This window comes from Triticum aestivum, chromosome 3A (assembly GCF_018294505.1).
Source record: "Triticum aestivum cultivar Chinese Spring chromosome 3A, IWGSC CS RefSeq v2.1, whole genome shotgun sequence".
NCBI classification, from domain to species: Eukaryota; Viridiplantae; Streptophyta; class Magnoliopsida; order Poales; family Poaceae; genus Triticum; species Triticum aestivum.
In genome coordinates this window covers 731,080,915-731,095,284 of record NC_057800.1, presented here as the reverse complement: position 1 = coordinate 731,095,284, position 14,370 = coordinate 731,080,915, and the positions used below count along the sequence as shown (strand labels likewise).

The 14,370-nt window shown below is 45.8% G+C and overlaps 1 pseudogene; it reads left to right on the top strand.

The window, feature by feature from the left end:
• Positions 1 to 4,881: 4,881 nt before the first annotated feature.
• Positions 4,882 to 6,156, top strand: LOC123059528 (cationic peroxidase SPC4-like; annotated as a pseudogene).
• Positions 6,157 to 14,370: the final 8,214 nt, after the last annotated feature.

Sequence of the window (14,370 nt, the reverse complement as noted above, 5' to 3'; positions counted from 1 at the left end):
CTTTTGGATATTAAGCTCTCATAAATTTACTACAGTGGGAATTTTCTTTCATAATTTTTGGATCTAGGGAAGTATGGATGTTGCAGCATTCTTTACAGACTATCCTGTTTAGGCAGATTGCTGTTATGTTTGCATTGTTTGCATATGTTTGCTTCTTTAATGATTCTATTTGAGGATAGGACTATTAAATATGCAGAGGCATTTAGTATGCAATGTTGAATAATAATTTTAGTGATTTGCTACAGTAGAGTATGATAAGGTTTTGGCAATGGTTTATACTAACTTATCTCACGAGTCCTTGTTGAGTTTTGTGTGGATGAAGCTTTTGGGATTTAGGGAGACCGTGATATGAGAGGAATTAAGGAGAAACAAAAGCTCAAGCTTGGGGATGCCCAAGGCACCCCAAGATAATATTTCAAGAAGTCTCAAGCATCTAAGCTTGGGGATGCCCCGGTTGGCATCCCACCTTTCTTCTTCAACAACTATCGGTTAGTATCGGTTGATCCTAAGTTTTTGCTTCTTCACATGATGTTTGCTATTATTAGATGTCATGTTATTTAGTTTTGCTTGCTGTTTGAATAAAATACCAAGATCTGAAATTATTAAATGTTAGAGAGTCTTCACATAGTTGCATAATTGTTCGACTACTCATTGATCTTCACTTATATCTTTCGGAGTAGTTTGTCATTTGCTCTAGTGCTTCACTTATATCCTTTTAGAGCATGGTGGTAGTTTTATTTTATAGAAATAGATGAACTCTCATGCTTCACTTATATTATTTTGAGAGTCTTAAATAGCATGGTAATGTGCTTAAAAATCCTAATATGCTAGGTATTCAAGAATAATAAAATTCTCTTATGAGTGTGTTGAATACTATGAGAAGTTTGATACTTGATAATTGTTTTGAGATATGGAGATGGTGATATTAGAGTCATGCTAGTTGAGTGGTTATGAATTTGAGAAATACTTGTGTTGAAGTTTGTGATTCCCGTAGCATGCACGTATGGTGAACCGTTATGTGACGAAGTCGGAGCATGATTTATTTATTGATTGTCTTCCTTATGAGTGGCGGTCGGGGACGAGCGATGGTCTTTTCCTACCAATCTATCCCCCTAGGAGCATGCGCGTAATACTTTACTTTGATAACTTCTAGATTTTTGCAATAAGTATGTGAGTTCTTTATGACTAATGTTGAGTCCATGGATTATACGCACTCTCACCCTTCCACCCTTGCTAGCCTCTCTAGTACCGCGCACCTTTCGCCGGTACCATAAACCCACCATATACCTTCCTCAAAACAGCCACCATACCTACCTATTATGGCATTTCCATAGCCATTCCGAGATATATTGCCATGCAACTTTCCACCATCTAGTTCATCATGACACATTCATCATTGTCATATTGCTTAGCATGATCATGTAGTTGACATAGTATTTGTGGCAGAGCCACCGTTCATAATTCTTTCATACATGTCACTCTTGATTCATTGCATATCCCGGTACACCGCCGGAGGCATTCATATAGATTCATCTTTGTTCTCGTATCGAGTTGTATCATTGAGTTGTAAATAAATAGAAGTGATGATCATCATTCAATAGAGCATTGTCCCAAAAAAGGCCAAATAAAAAAATTAAAAAAATATAAAAGGGACAATGCTACTATTCTTTTACCACACTTGTGCTTCAAAGTAGCACCATGATCTTCATGATAGAGTCTCCTATGTTGTCACTTTTATATACTAGTGGGACTCTTTCATTATAGAACTTGGCTTGTATATTCCAATGATGGGCTTCCTCAAAATGCCCTAGGTCTTCGTGAGCAAGCGAGTTGGATGCACACCCACTAGTTTCTTTTGTTGAGCTTTCATATACTTATAGCTCTAGTGCATCCGTTGCATGGCAATCCCTACTCACTCACATTGATATCTATTGATGGGCATCTCCATAGCCCGTTGATACGCCTAGTTGATGTGAGAATATCTTCTCCCTCTTTGTCTTCTCCACAACCACCATTCTATTCCACCTATAGTGCTATATCCATGGCTCACGCTCATGTATTGCGTGAAGATTGAAAAAGTTTGAGTACATCAAAAGTATGAAACAATTGCTTGGCTTGTCATCGGGGTTGTGCATGATTTGAATATTTTGTGTGGTGAAGATGGAGCATAGCCATACTATATGATTTTGTAGGGATAGCTTTCTTTGGCCATGTTATTTTGAGAAGACATAATTGCTTTGTTAGTATGCTTAAAGTATTATTATTTTTATGTCAATATGAACTTTTGTCTTGAATCTTACGGATCTGAATATTCATGCCACAATTAAGAAGAATTACATTGAAATTATGCCAACTAGCATTCCATATCAAAAATTATCTTTTTATCATTTACCTACTCGAGGAGGAGCAAGAATTAAGCTTGGGGATGCTTGATACGTCTCCAACGTATCTATAATTTTTTATTGCTCCATGCTATATTATCTACTGTTTTGGGCAATATTGGGCTTTATTATCCACTTTTATGGGACTAATCTATTAACCGGAGGCCCAGCTCAGATTTGTTGTTTTATACCTATTTCAGTGTTTTGAAGAAAGGAATATCAGACGGAGTCGAAACGGAACGAAATCAACTAGAGAAGTTATTTTTGGAACGAAAGCCACCCGATGGACTTGGACCACACGTCAAGGAAGGAAGGAGGAGCTCACGAGGGTAGGGGCGCCCCCCCCTAGGGCGCGCCCCCCTGTCTCGTGGGGCCCTCGTGGCTCCCCTAACGTACCTCCTGCACCCATATATACCTACATGACCTAAAACTTCCAGAACGCAACATAGATCGGGAGTTCCACCGGTGGCCATCTTCATCATCCCGGTGCTCTCCATGACGAGGAGCGAGTAGTTCTCCCTCGGGGCTGAGGGTATGTACCAGTAGCTATGTGTTTGATCTCTCTCTCTCTCTCTTTCTCTCTCTCTCTCTCTCGTGTTCTTGAGATGATACGATCTTGATGTATCGCGAGCTTTGCTATTATATTTGGATCCTATGATGTTTCTTCCCCCCTCTTCTCTCTTGTAATGAATTGAGTTTCCCCTTTGGAGTTATCTTATCGGATTGAGTCTTTAAAGCTTTGAGAACACTTGATGTATGTCTTGTCGTGGATATCTGTGGTGATAATGGGATACCACGTGCCACTTGATGTATGTTAAGGTGATCAACTTGCGGGTTTCGTGACATTCGAAACCTATGCATAGGGGTTGGCACTAGTTTTCGTCGTGATTCTCCAGTAGAAACTTTGGGGCACTCTTTGAGGTTCTATGTGTTTGTTGAATAGATGAATCTGAGATTGTGTGATGCATATCGTATAATCATACCCACGGATACTTGAGGTGACATTGGAGTATCTAGGTGACATTAGGGTTTTGGTTGATTTGTATCTTAAGGTGTTATTCTAGTACGAACTCTAGGGCTGTTTGTGACACTTATAGGAATAGCCCAACGGATTGATTGGAAAGAATAACTTTGAGGTGGTTTCGTACCCTACCATAATCTCTTCGTTCGTTCTCCGCTATTAGTTATTTTGGAGTGACTCTTTGTTGCATGTTGAGGGATAGTTTTATGATTCAATTATGATATTATTGTTGAGGGAACTTACACTAGCGAAAGTATGAACCCTAGGCCTTGTTTTCTAGCATTGCAATACCGTTTACGCTCACTTTTATCATTAGTTACCTTGCTGTTTTTATATTTTCAGATTATAAAAACCTATATCTACTATCCATATACCACTTGTATCACCATCTCTTCGCCGAACTAGTGCACCTATACAAATTACCATTGTATTGGGTGTGTTGGGGACACAAGAGACTCTTTGTTATTTGGTTGCAGGGTTGCTTGAGAGAGACCATCTTCATCCTACGCCTCCTACGGATTGATAAACCTTAGGTCATCCACTTGAGAGAAATTTGCTACTGTCCTACAAACCTCTGCACTTGGAGGCCCAACAACGTCTACAAGAAGAAGGTTGTGTATTAGACATCAGCACCCACCTGCCACCGGGGACGCTCGCTCCGCTGCTGCCCGCGCCAAGTTGGATTTGTGCCTCCTCGTCCCGTCGCTGGAACCAGTGGAAGGGGGTCCGATGCTCTGTGCATGGTGAGGATGTGGACTTGGGTGCGAGGGAAGAAGACACTACAAGTGAAGAACTACAATGCCACATATAACTAAATCCAGTGACTAGTAGGAAGTAGTCAGTAAAAAAAGAAATTTAAACAAAAAGCCCAGTGCTAATGTATAGCACGTGCCAACCCGGGGATGCAATTGCGCTATCTTTTTTAAACATACTTAAAAAAATGAATTTGAACAAAAAGCCCAGTGCTAATGTATAGCACGTGCCAACTCGGGGGATGCAATTGCGCTATTTTCTTACGACTGTGCCCTCATAGGGGATCTTTTCACTGCATTTGTTTTGGTCCGTGCGCACTTATCGGTGCTGAGTCACGGATGGGCTCGGAGGCCATCTTTTCATCCGTGTGCACTTTTGGTGCTGGGTCACAGGTTGGGCTCGGCGGCCTCTTTTATTTGTGCACTTTGGCATCTTTCGCAGCTGACAGCCGTGCATGATCCCCGTGTTGGCGATAAAATGGACAGAATTCAGCCTAATAAACTAGTCGGCCTTTAATTAAACTCCCGATATGGTACTAATTAGTCTGCGCAGCGATTTGCCCGGTGGAATATTCCCGCACCGGGCCACCCGACTGGGCCCGTTCCCCTTCCCTCTCGTCTGCCCCCTGTGGAGCGCCCACCCAAGCTGCTCGATTTCCCCTAAAAAAACCAAGCTGATCGAGGACAGAGACTCGCATCGTCCCTGAGCTCCTGCTACTCATGGCGGATATAGCACATCTGCGTTGTCTACCTACGTACGTGTCAAACACAAGAGGAGACTCGTTTGTATAAAACCAAGGCAGGTTTGTGCGTGAGTCCGTGACACACGCGCGCGCGGAGAGATGGTTTGTGCTAGGACGGCCAGTGCTCCTCTGCTCGCTGCAGCACTAGTAGCGGCGCTGGCAGTGGCCTGCTCGCTGGTGTCTGGGGCTTATGCGGCGGCAGAGCAGGAGGCCGCCGGCGCCGGCGGAACGACTTGAGGTTGAGGCAGCCTCCGATCACGCGCGGCCTGTCCTTCGACTTCTACAAGCGGAGCTGCCCCATGGCCGAGTCCATCGTGCGCCACTTCGTCCGGGACGCCGTCCGCAAGGACGTCGGCCTCGCCGCGGCCTCCTCCGCCTCCACTTCCACGACTGCTTCGTCCAGGTGCTTACCTTGCCTTCTCTTGCCTGTGTTGATTGCCTCCCATCAATCCAGTATTTGGCTCATGCATCCATGGGTGCGGCCGTGCCCGCGTCATGCATGCATGCAGGGCTGCGACGGGGCCGGGGGAGCAGCGGGCGCCGCCCAACCTCACGCTCCGCCCCTCCGCCTTCAAGGCCATCAACGACATCCGGGATCGGCTGGAGCGCGAGTGCCGCGGCGCCGTCGTCTCCTGCTCCGACATCCTGACGCTCGCCGCGCGCGACTCCGTGGTCGCCACCGGCGGGCCCGAGTACCGCGTGCCGCTCGGCCGGCACGACAGCCCGCGGTTCGCCACGCCGCAGGACGTGCTGTCCGGCCTCCCCGCGCCCACCTCCGCCGTGCCGTCCCTCCTGGACGTCTTCCACAACCACAGCCTCCACCTCGACGCCACCTGACCTCGTCGCGCTCTCCGGCGGGCACACCGTGGGGCTCGGGCACTGCGCCTCCTTCGAGGGCCGCCTCTTCCCGCGCCCCGACCTCCTCCGCAGGCTGAGGCGAACGTGCCCGGCCAAGGGCACCGACGCGCGCACCGTGCTGGACGTGCACACGCCCGACGTGTTCGACAACAAATACTACGTCTACCTGGTGAACCTGGAGGGGCTCTTCGTGTCCTGCCAGGACCTCTTCACCATCGTGGAGCGCTTGGCGCGCAGCCAGCGCTACTTCTTCAGCCAGTTAGGCGCGTCCATCACTACAGGAAAATCTCGGTTTCCCGTGTGTTAGCCTATGAGCCGCGTGTGTTTTTTCGGGCACCCGGCTTATGCTCCTCTAAGCCGAGTCCCGAGAAAAAAACACCCGGTAAATACGAGGAACTCGGCTTATGGTCATCTATAAGCCGAGTTTCGCAAAAAAGCTCACGGCTTATATGAAACACACGGTATCTACGGAAACGGCACCCGGCTTACAGCACACACTCGGCAAAGACATCTGCCACGTGTCTGCAACGACAGTGGTTGACGGTGCCGTCAAGGAGCAGCCTATAAGCCATGTGTCCGAAGCAGGCACTCGGCTTATAGGACATATAAGCCGTGTGTCCGAAGCAGGCACTCGGCTTATAGGACATATAAGCCGTGTGCCTGATCAAAGCACTAGGCTTACATTTTTGCGGATTTTTTGCAACGCATAACATTTGTGCGAAATTAGTTTAAGATGGTTTTAATTGCATTTACATTTACTACTTAATTAGTATTATTATTCTAACATATTTTCTATCGACTAGTTTTCATGGGTCTTATTTGTGAAATTCTTAATTTAACGCCACTTTAATATTTTCATGACTCTTTCGACACCCTAGCGTACCCGCCACCACACTTCTAGACGTCTAAGAGGCCCCAATGCAAGATTTGGCGCATGGCTAGCCCCCGGAAGCCGCCGGTCACAATCGTAGACACGTGAAGATCAATCCGCATAGAGAGAACTGTTCAGATACTTCTACATAACCAAAAATTATGAAAAATTACCGTCCGTCCTATATCACATGTGCCCACGCCGTGTAAGAAAATCATGATTTTATCGCGTTCCGAGTGTTCAGTAATATTCACGCCGCACCGTTACCGCAGAACGTTTACTATACCGTGTCATCGCTGTCTGTGAGGGGGGCCACACCCGGAACCGTGTGCTGCCTCCTCAGACGGGACACCACCACACCTTAAGGCATGCATGAGGGCCCCGCACAATGATCCGGTGGCATTGCTACCCCCCAAGGCCCCCGTCCCGCCAAACCCTAGAGCGGTGGACCAGGAGATCTAACCCTTTGACTTTCATCGGACGGGCTTTGACCAATGGACCTCTCCACCCGGTTGTGGTAGGTCAGCCCATAGGAACACTTAGGAACAAGGTCCGGGCCAAACCCACCGCAAGATTCCCTCTGTGTCGTCCCGACATGGCCGTTACCCCCCTTCTAGGTGCCGGCGACGGCGCCGTCCGTGAAGGGGGTCACACTCCGAAGACGCGTGCCTCGTGTTGGCACCCGCCACCACACTTCTAGACATGTAAGAGGCCCCGACGGAAGATTTGGTGGCTTGGCTAGCCCCCGAAGGCCGCTGGCCACAATCGTAGACACGCAAGAGCAATCCACGTAGAGGGAAGTGTTCAGATACTTCTGCATCACCAAAATTTATGAAAAATTACCATCCGTCATATATCACATGTGCCCACGCCGTGTAAGAAAATCATGATTTTATCGCGCTCCGAGTATTCAATAATATTCACGCCGCACCGCTACCGCAGAACGTTTACTATACCGTGCCATCGTTGTTCGTGAGGGGGGCCACACCCCAGAGCCGCGTTCTAACCTCTTCAAACATACCACCACACCTTAAGGCATGCATGAGGGCCCTGCGTGACGCTCCAGTGGCATTGCTACCCCCAAGGCCCCCGTCCTGCCAAACCCTGCAGTAGTTGACTAGGAGACCTAACCCTTTGACTTTCGTCGGACGAGCTTTGACCAATGGACCTCTCCACCCGGTTGTGGTAGGTGAGCCCATAGGAACACTTCGGAACAAGGTCCGGGCCAAACCCATTGCAAGATTCTCTCTGTGTCGACCCGACGCGGCCGTTACCCCCCTCCAGGTGCCGGCGGCGGCACCGTCCATGAAGGGGGTCACACTCCGGAGACGCATGCCGGGTGTTGGCACCCGCCACCACACTTCTAGACGTGCCACTACTAGAAAAAGGCCTACTAATGGCGCACCGGTTTTGCCTACTAATGGCGCACTATCGGTGTGCCATTACTAGCACGCCATTAGTATTTTTTACTAATGGCGCACCACTGGTGCGCCATTAGTATCTGGTATACTAATGGCGCACCATGTAGTGCGCCATTAGTATAGCCCACGGTGCGCCATTAGTATCTGGTATACTAATGGCGCACCACATAGAAGTGTGCCATTAGTTCTGGTATACTAATGGCGCACCACATAGACACAGGAAAAGCTAAGCTATGTGGGATTTTATTGGCTCTTTTGCTTGGTACATGGTCTTGTATGGAGATGGCAGCATGTAGGTATTGTTTCGGCTGTGGCCGGATGGTAATCGAGGCGCAGGAGTCGCGGGTCCAGTACAAGTCGACGAAAGTTGGTATTTTGGGTTAATGCTTACATTGACAGGCTGCCTGAATTCAAGTGTTGCAGGAATTGTTTGTGCGACGGATATGCTTGATGGAGTAGCAGGATGCCAAGTTGATCAAGATGGACATTGTGCGGCAAGGATGGCGACGTGCGTATAAGGCTTGGAGTAGTCTGGAGCGCGCCGTGATAGGATCATGCAAACACAAGGCGTCAATCAATGCACAGATGTGCGGGGCAGAGACGACGCAGGGTAGAGCATGGTTGCAGTCGAACATACACGGCTGGATCGGACTGGACTGTCTGACGGATCGACGGGGATGTCGGTCAAAGCAGAAGACGGCGGTGATTTCAGCGACGATGACATAGGAGCTGATGCTGATGGTGGCCGACTTCTGGGGCGTGGAAACACGTGGTGCAGGCTGGAGGGCTTGTGCGGCGGCTTCGACAGACTATTGCGCAGGGTTGATTCAAGATGGTGCACATGAGAGCTTGGAGTCGACAGGGCGCGGGAGGGTGGCATGTACAACCACCATGGGAGTCATGTTGAAGGTGGAGCTGGAGTCTGACGGATGACTACACTCTGAGTTGATGAGGGGCTACATCGTAAGTTAACGGAGAGTCGAAGCCTATTTCAGCGGGGGTAGCGAGAGACACGTGGTTTCAGACTGGGTACCAGTGGTCTGATGGAGACGTGATACTCGGCATCGGTCGGTGATGATCGGTGGTTCTTTGCAGTGGGGGTTGAGGCAGTGGGGGCTAGCTACTCGGGAGACTTGACCAGGACAACAGAGGCTCGACGCAGTGATAGCGGTGAGGCGTGCGGTAAGCACGGGACACAGCGACATGCCAATGCACTAATGGTGAGACATGTGGTCAGACAAAGTGTGCAGGGGGTGCTGAAGCAGTGTTGACGAGTACCGGATTCAAGTTGGTGACTGGGTCTATCGGTGCCGGAACATGGATAGGAGTTGACCATGAAGAATATAAGAAAGTGGCGGAGAGTCTGAAATTGTCAAAAGCTGAGAAAGTACATGGCCGTATATTCTATGGTGTTCGGTGCACATGGCAAAGTGCGGATGACAAGTACAGAAGGAGGCGGAGTGCTATAGCTGTGGGACATGCCAGAGACTATCCGAAAAGAAAAGGATGAGACAACTGCGAATTTGACTCAGGGTGACGATGAAATTCCTTCAAGTTTCAGACATACAGTTAAGGAGAGTGATGACGTTGAGTTCGGGTAACTCTTATATGTGGCATCTAATATGTGAGTTGTTCACTTTCACGCAAATAGTGATCAGTGTGTGATGGTGTTGGACGGATACTCCGGAAGTTGGGGAGCACAAGGTAGAGTAATGAGGAACTTAAGTTTTGCTCGAGCGTTGACTGCTAAGAAGACGAGAAGGGACTACAATTGCAAGTGGAGTCACATGGAGTCTGGGAGTAGCAGCGGTGCTCATGGCGTATCTCAAGTCCAATGTACATGAAGGTTCGACGCACGGACGAATTCAAGGTGGTGGAGAATATTCGCCAAGGTGGAGTTTGTTAGAGTTGTGTCGAATATTATTGTACAAGGTAGGTTACAGTTGGACTTGGTTTTGGACTGTGTGTAGACAGGGTAGGAGTTGTGTCCTAATAGGACACTTGTATCCTAGGCCTCTCATATATATCGGGGGTAGACACACGATGTAACCTATGCCAACATAATAGCACGGGCACACGGGGGAGCGGGCGGCGTGTGCCGGCGCCCGGGCGACCGTAGTGCGGTATTGTAGCGGTGTCATGGGGAGGAGCGCCCGTAGTCGTGCCCCGGGATGTAGCCATGATGATGAACCTTGTTAACAAATCTCGGTGTTGTGCTTGTGTGATTGCTTGGTCCTCGGTAGATCAACAGAGTGCCTAGGATTTATTCTAACAGTTATGATTACAAGTTATGATCGATGCTAGCAAATCTTGCACAACCGTGCAAATTTCAATTAGTTGATAGCTTGATATGCATCCTATATATCTAAGATATTTATCCCAACTATCTTATTTATCTTGATATGTGGCCTATCCACTACATACCTAAGGGCATTTCTAACCGATCCATTATAACCGGTTAGATGAGTAAAAATTTGGTTTTAGTCCTCTAACCGGGACCAAGCTGATCCCTTATCCGTCATAAGGGAGTAAAAATTTTCCTCCGGCTTTCTCCTAAATATACTCCACCGCTCGGCGACTGGGTAAAATACGCATCTCTCCTCCATTGGCTCCACCTCCACTCCCGCGCCGCATCTGTGTCAGCGCCGCCCCTCCCACACCCCATGAGCACCTGATACGTCTCCAACGTATCTATAATTTTTGATTGCTCCATGCTATATTATCTACTGTTTTGGGCAATATTGGGCTTTATTATCCACTTTTATATTATTTTTGGGACTAACCTATTAACCGGAGGCCCAGCCCAGATTTGCTGTTTTATGCCTATTTCAGTGTTTTGAAGAAAAGGAATATCAGACGGAGTCGAAACGGAACGAAATCAACTAGAGAAATTATTTTTGGAACGAAAGCCACCCGATGGACTTGGACCCCACATCAAAGAAGGAAGGAGGAGCTCACGAGGGTAGGGGGCGCCCCCTAGGGCGCGCCCCTATCTCGTGGGGCCCTCGTGGCTCCCCTGATGTACCTCCTGCACCCATATATACCTACATGACCTAAAACTTCCAGAACGCAACATAGACCAAGAGTTCCGCCGCCATAAGCCTCCGTAGCCACCAAAAACCAATTGGGACCCTGTTCCGGCACCCTACCGGAGGGGGGGAACCCTCACGGTGGCCATCTTCATCATCCCGGTGCTCTCCATGACGAGGAGGGAGTAGTTCTCCCTCGGGGCTGAGGGTATGTACCAGTAGCTATGTGTTTGATCTCTCTCTCATGTTCTTGAGATGATACGATCTTGATGTATCACGAGCTTTGCTATTATATTTGGATCCTATGATGTTTCTTCCCCCCTCTTCTCTCTTGTAATGAATTGAGTTTCCCCTTTGAAGTTATCTTATCGGATTGAGTCTTTAAAGATTTGAGAACACTTGATGTATGTCTTGCCGTGGATATCTGTGGTGACAATGGGATACCACGTGCCACTTGATGTATGTTTAGGTGATCAACTTGCGGGTTTCGTGACATTGGGAACCTATGCATAGGGGTTGGCACACGTTTTCGTCGTGATTCTCCGGTAGAAACTTTGGGGCACTCTTTGAGGTTCTATGTGTTGGTTGAATAGATGAATCTGAGATTGTGTGATGCATATCGTATAATCATACCCACGGATACTTGAGGTGACATTGGAGTATCTAGGTGACATTAGGGTTTTGGTTGATTTGTATCTTAAGGTGTTATTCTAGTACGAACTCTAGGGCTGTTTGTGACACTTATAGGAATAGCCCAACGGATTGATTGGAAAGAATAACTTTGAGGTGGTTTCGTACCCTACCATAATCTCTTCGTTCGTTCTCCGCTATTAGTGACTTTGGAGTGACTCTTTGTTGCATGTTGAGGGATAGTTTTATGATCCAATTATGTTATTATTGTTGAGGGAACTTACACTAGCGAAAGTATGAACCCTAGGCCTTGTTTCCAAGCATTGCAATACCGTTTACGCTCACTTTTATCATTAGTTACCTTGCTGTTTTTATATTTTCAGATTACAAAAACCTATTATCTACTATCCATATACCACTTGTATCACCATCTCTTCGCCGAACTAGTGCACCTATACAATTTACCATTGTATTGGGTGTGTTGGGGACACAAGAGACTCTTTGTTATTTGGTTGCAGGGTTGCTTGAGAGAGACCATCTTCATCCTACGCCTCCTACGGATTGATAAACCTTAGGTCATCCACTTGAGGGAAATTTGCTACTGTCCTACAAACCTCTGCACTTGGAGGCCCAACAACGTCTACAAGAAGAAGGTTGTGTAGTAGACATCAAGCTCTTTTCTGGCGCCGTTGCCGGGGAGGTTAGTGCTTGAAGGTATATCTTTAGATCTTGCAATCGAGTCTTTTAGTTTCTTGTTTTATCACTAGTTTAGTTTATAAAAGAAAACTATAAAAAATGGAATTGAGTTTGTCTCATACGCTTCACCTTTTTAATATCTTTCGTGAGTATGATGGAAAGGATAATTGTGCTCAAGTGCTAGAAGAAGAAATCTATAAAATGTTTGGCACTAAATATTTGAATGATGAGCATGATTGCAATGTTGTTAGTACGAATTCTTTGAATATCCATAATACTAATGATGATTGCACTAGTTATGATGAAAATGCCTCCTATAAACATGTCAATTTTTGTGGAGTAGACTGGGTTTGCAAGTACACACCAAATAGGGAAGATAGATATTGCAAGAGGCATAAGTACTTAGAAACCAAATTGTTGCAAGAAAGCCTAGATGATGTGCTGAAAGATTCAATATTTTTCGTGCCCCTTGTGAACTTTGCAATGAACATGGTCATTTAAATCTCCAATGCTATTTGTTTCATGATCAAGTCGTGTCCAAACATTGTGATAATTTGATTACCCTTGAGCATCATAAAGAGCTTAGCCTTCTTTTGGGTTATGAAGAAATGAAACGTATAACTGAGGGTATTCCAAAGTTTAATCTTGATAGAGTTCTTGATTTTGATCTATAGAAAATTTATATGTATTGTGCGGTGAATTGCATTGATAATCCTTATATTGCCAACTACATAAAGAAAAGAAAACAATTAGAAGATGAAGAGAATACTAATGAAAGGGAAGAGACTTCCCAATATCCTCCTATTATTTCTTATGATGAATCAGGCAACGAGGAGGAGCCTCCTATTCAACCAATCTCATTAATAAGGAGCTCCAAAAAGAGGATTGAACCCACACATGATGTGGTGAAGAAGAAGAAAAGAAAAAGGAAGAGAGGTAAAAATGTATCTCTCCCAAATAAAGTTGCTCCTATTACTATTGTGCCTCATGAAAATATAATTGTGGAAGATAATGATACTTCTTATGATCTTGAAAATCTTTTTGGCACTTGCTTGGAAGAATATAATAATTGCTCTACTATTGGTGCTATCCATGCTATTAATGATGAGACTGATTATGCTTATGATACGAAAAGGCCCAAGCTTGGGGAAGATATGTTTGATGAGGATGACATATTTGAGAATATATTTGCTACAATTAATGCTTGTCCCAAGCTTGGGGATGCTACTCTTAATGATGATATTTTTAGCCTTCCATGTTTAGATATGCAAAGTGATTATGATGAGAACAAAGTTGCTACTTATGATGATTATTGTGATGAAACTTATGCTATAAAAAGTAGTGATGATTATATTTATAAAACTTGTCATGATTATGATTACCCCTTCTCTGAACATTACTCTTTTAATATGGAAACAATTTATAGTATTCGAGTTTCCTATGATACTCCCACTATTCTGAATGAGAAGAATTTTGCTTATGTGGAGAGTAATAAAATTTCTATGCTTGTAGATCATGAAAAGAATGCTTTAGGTGCTGGTTATATTGTTGAATTCATTCATGATGCTACTGAAAATTATTATGAGGGAGGAACATATGCTTGTAGGAATTGCAATAATATCAAGTTTCCTCTCTATGTGCTTAAAGTTTTGAAGTTATGCTTGTTTTACCTTCCTATGCAAGTTGATTCTTGTTCCCACAAGTTGTTTGCTCACAAAATCCCTATGCATAGGAAGTAGGTTAGACTTAAATGTGCTAGTCATATTCTTCATGATGCTCTCTTTATGTTTCAATTCTTATCTTTTATGTGAGCATCATTGAAATCATCATGCCTAGCTAGGGGCGTTAAACGATGGCGCTTGTTGGAAGGCAACCCAATTTTATTTTTGTTCCTTGCTTTTTGTTCCTGTTTAGTAATAAATAATTCATCTAGCCTCTGTTTAGATGTGGTTTTATGCTTTTAATTAG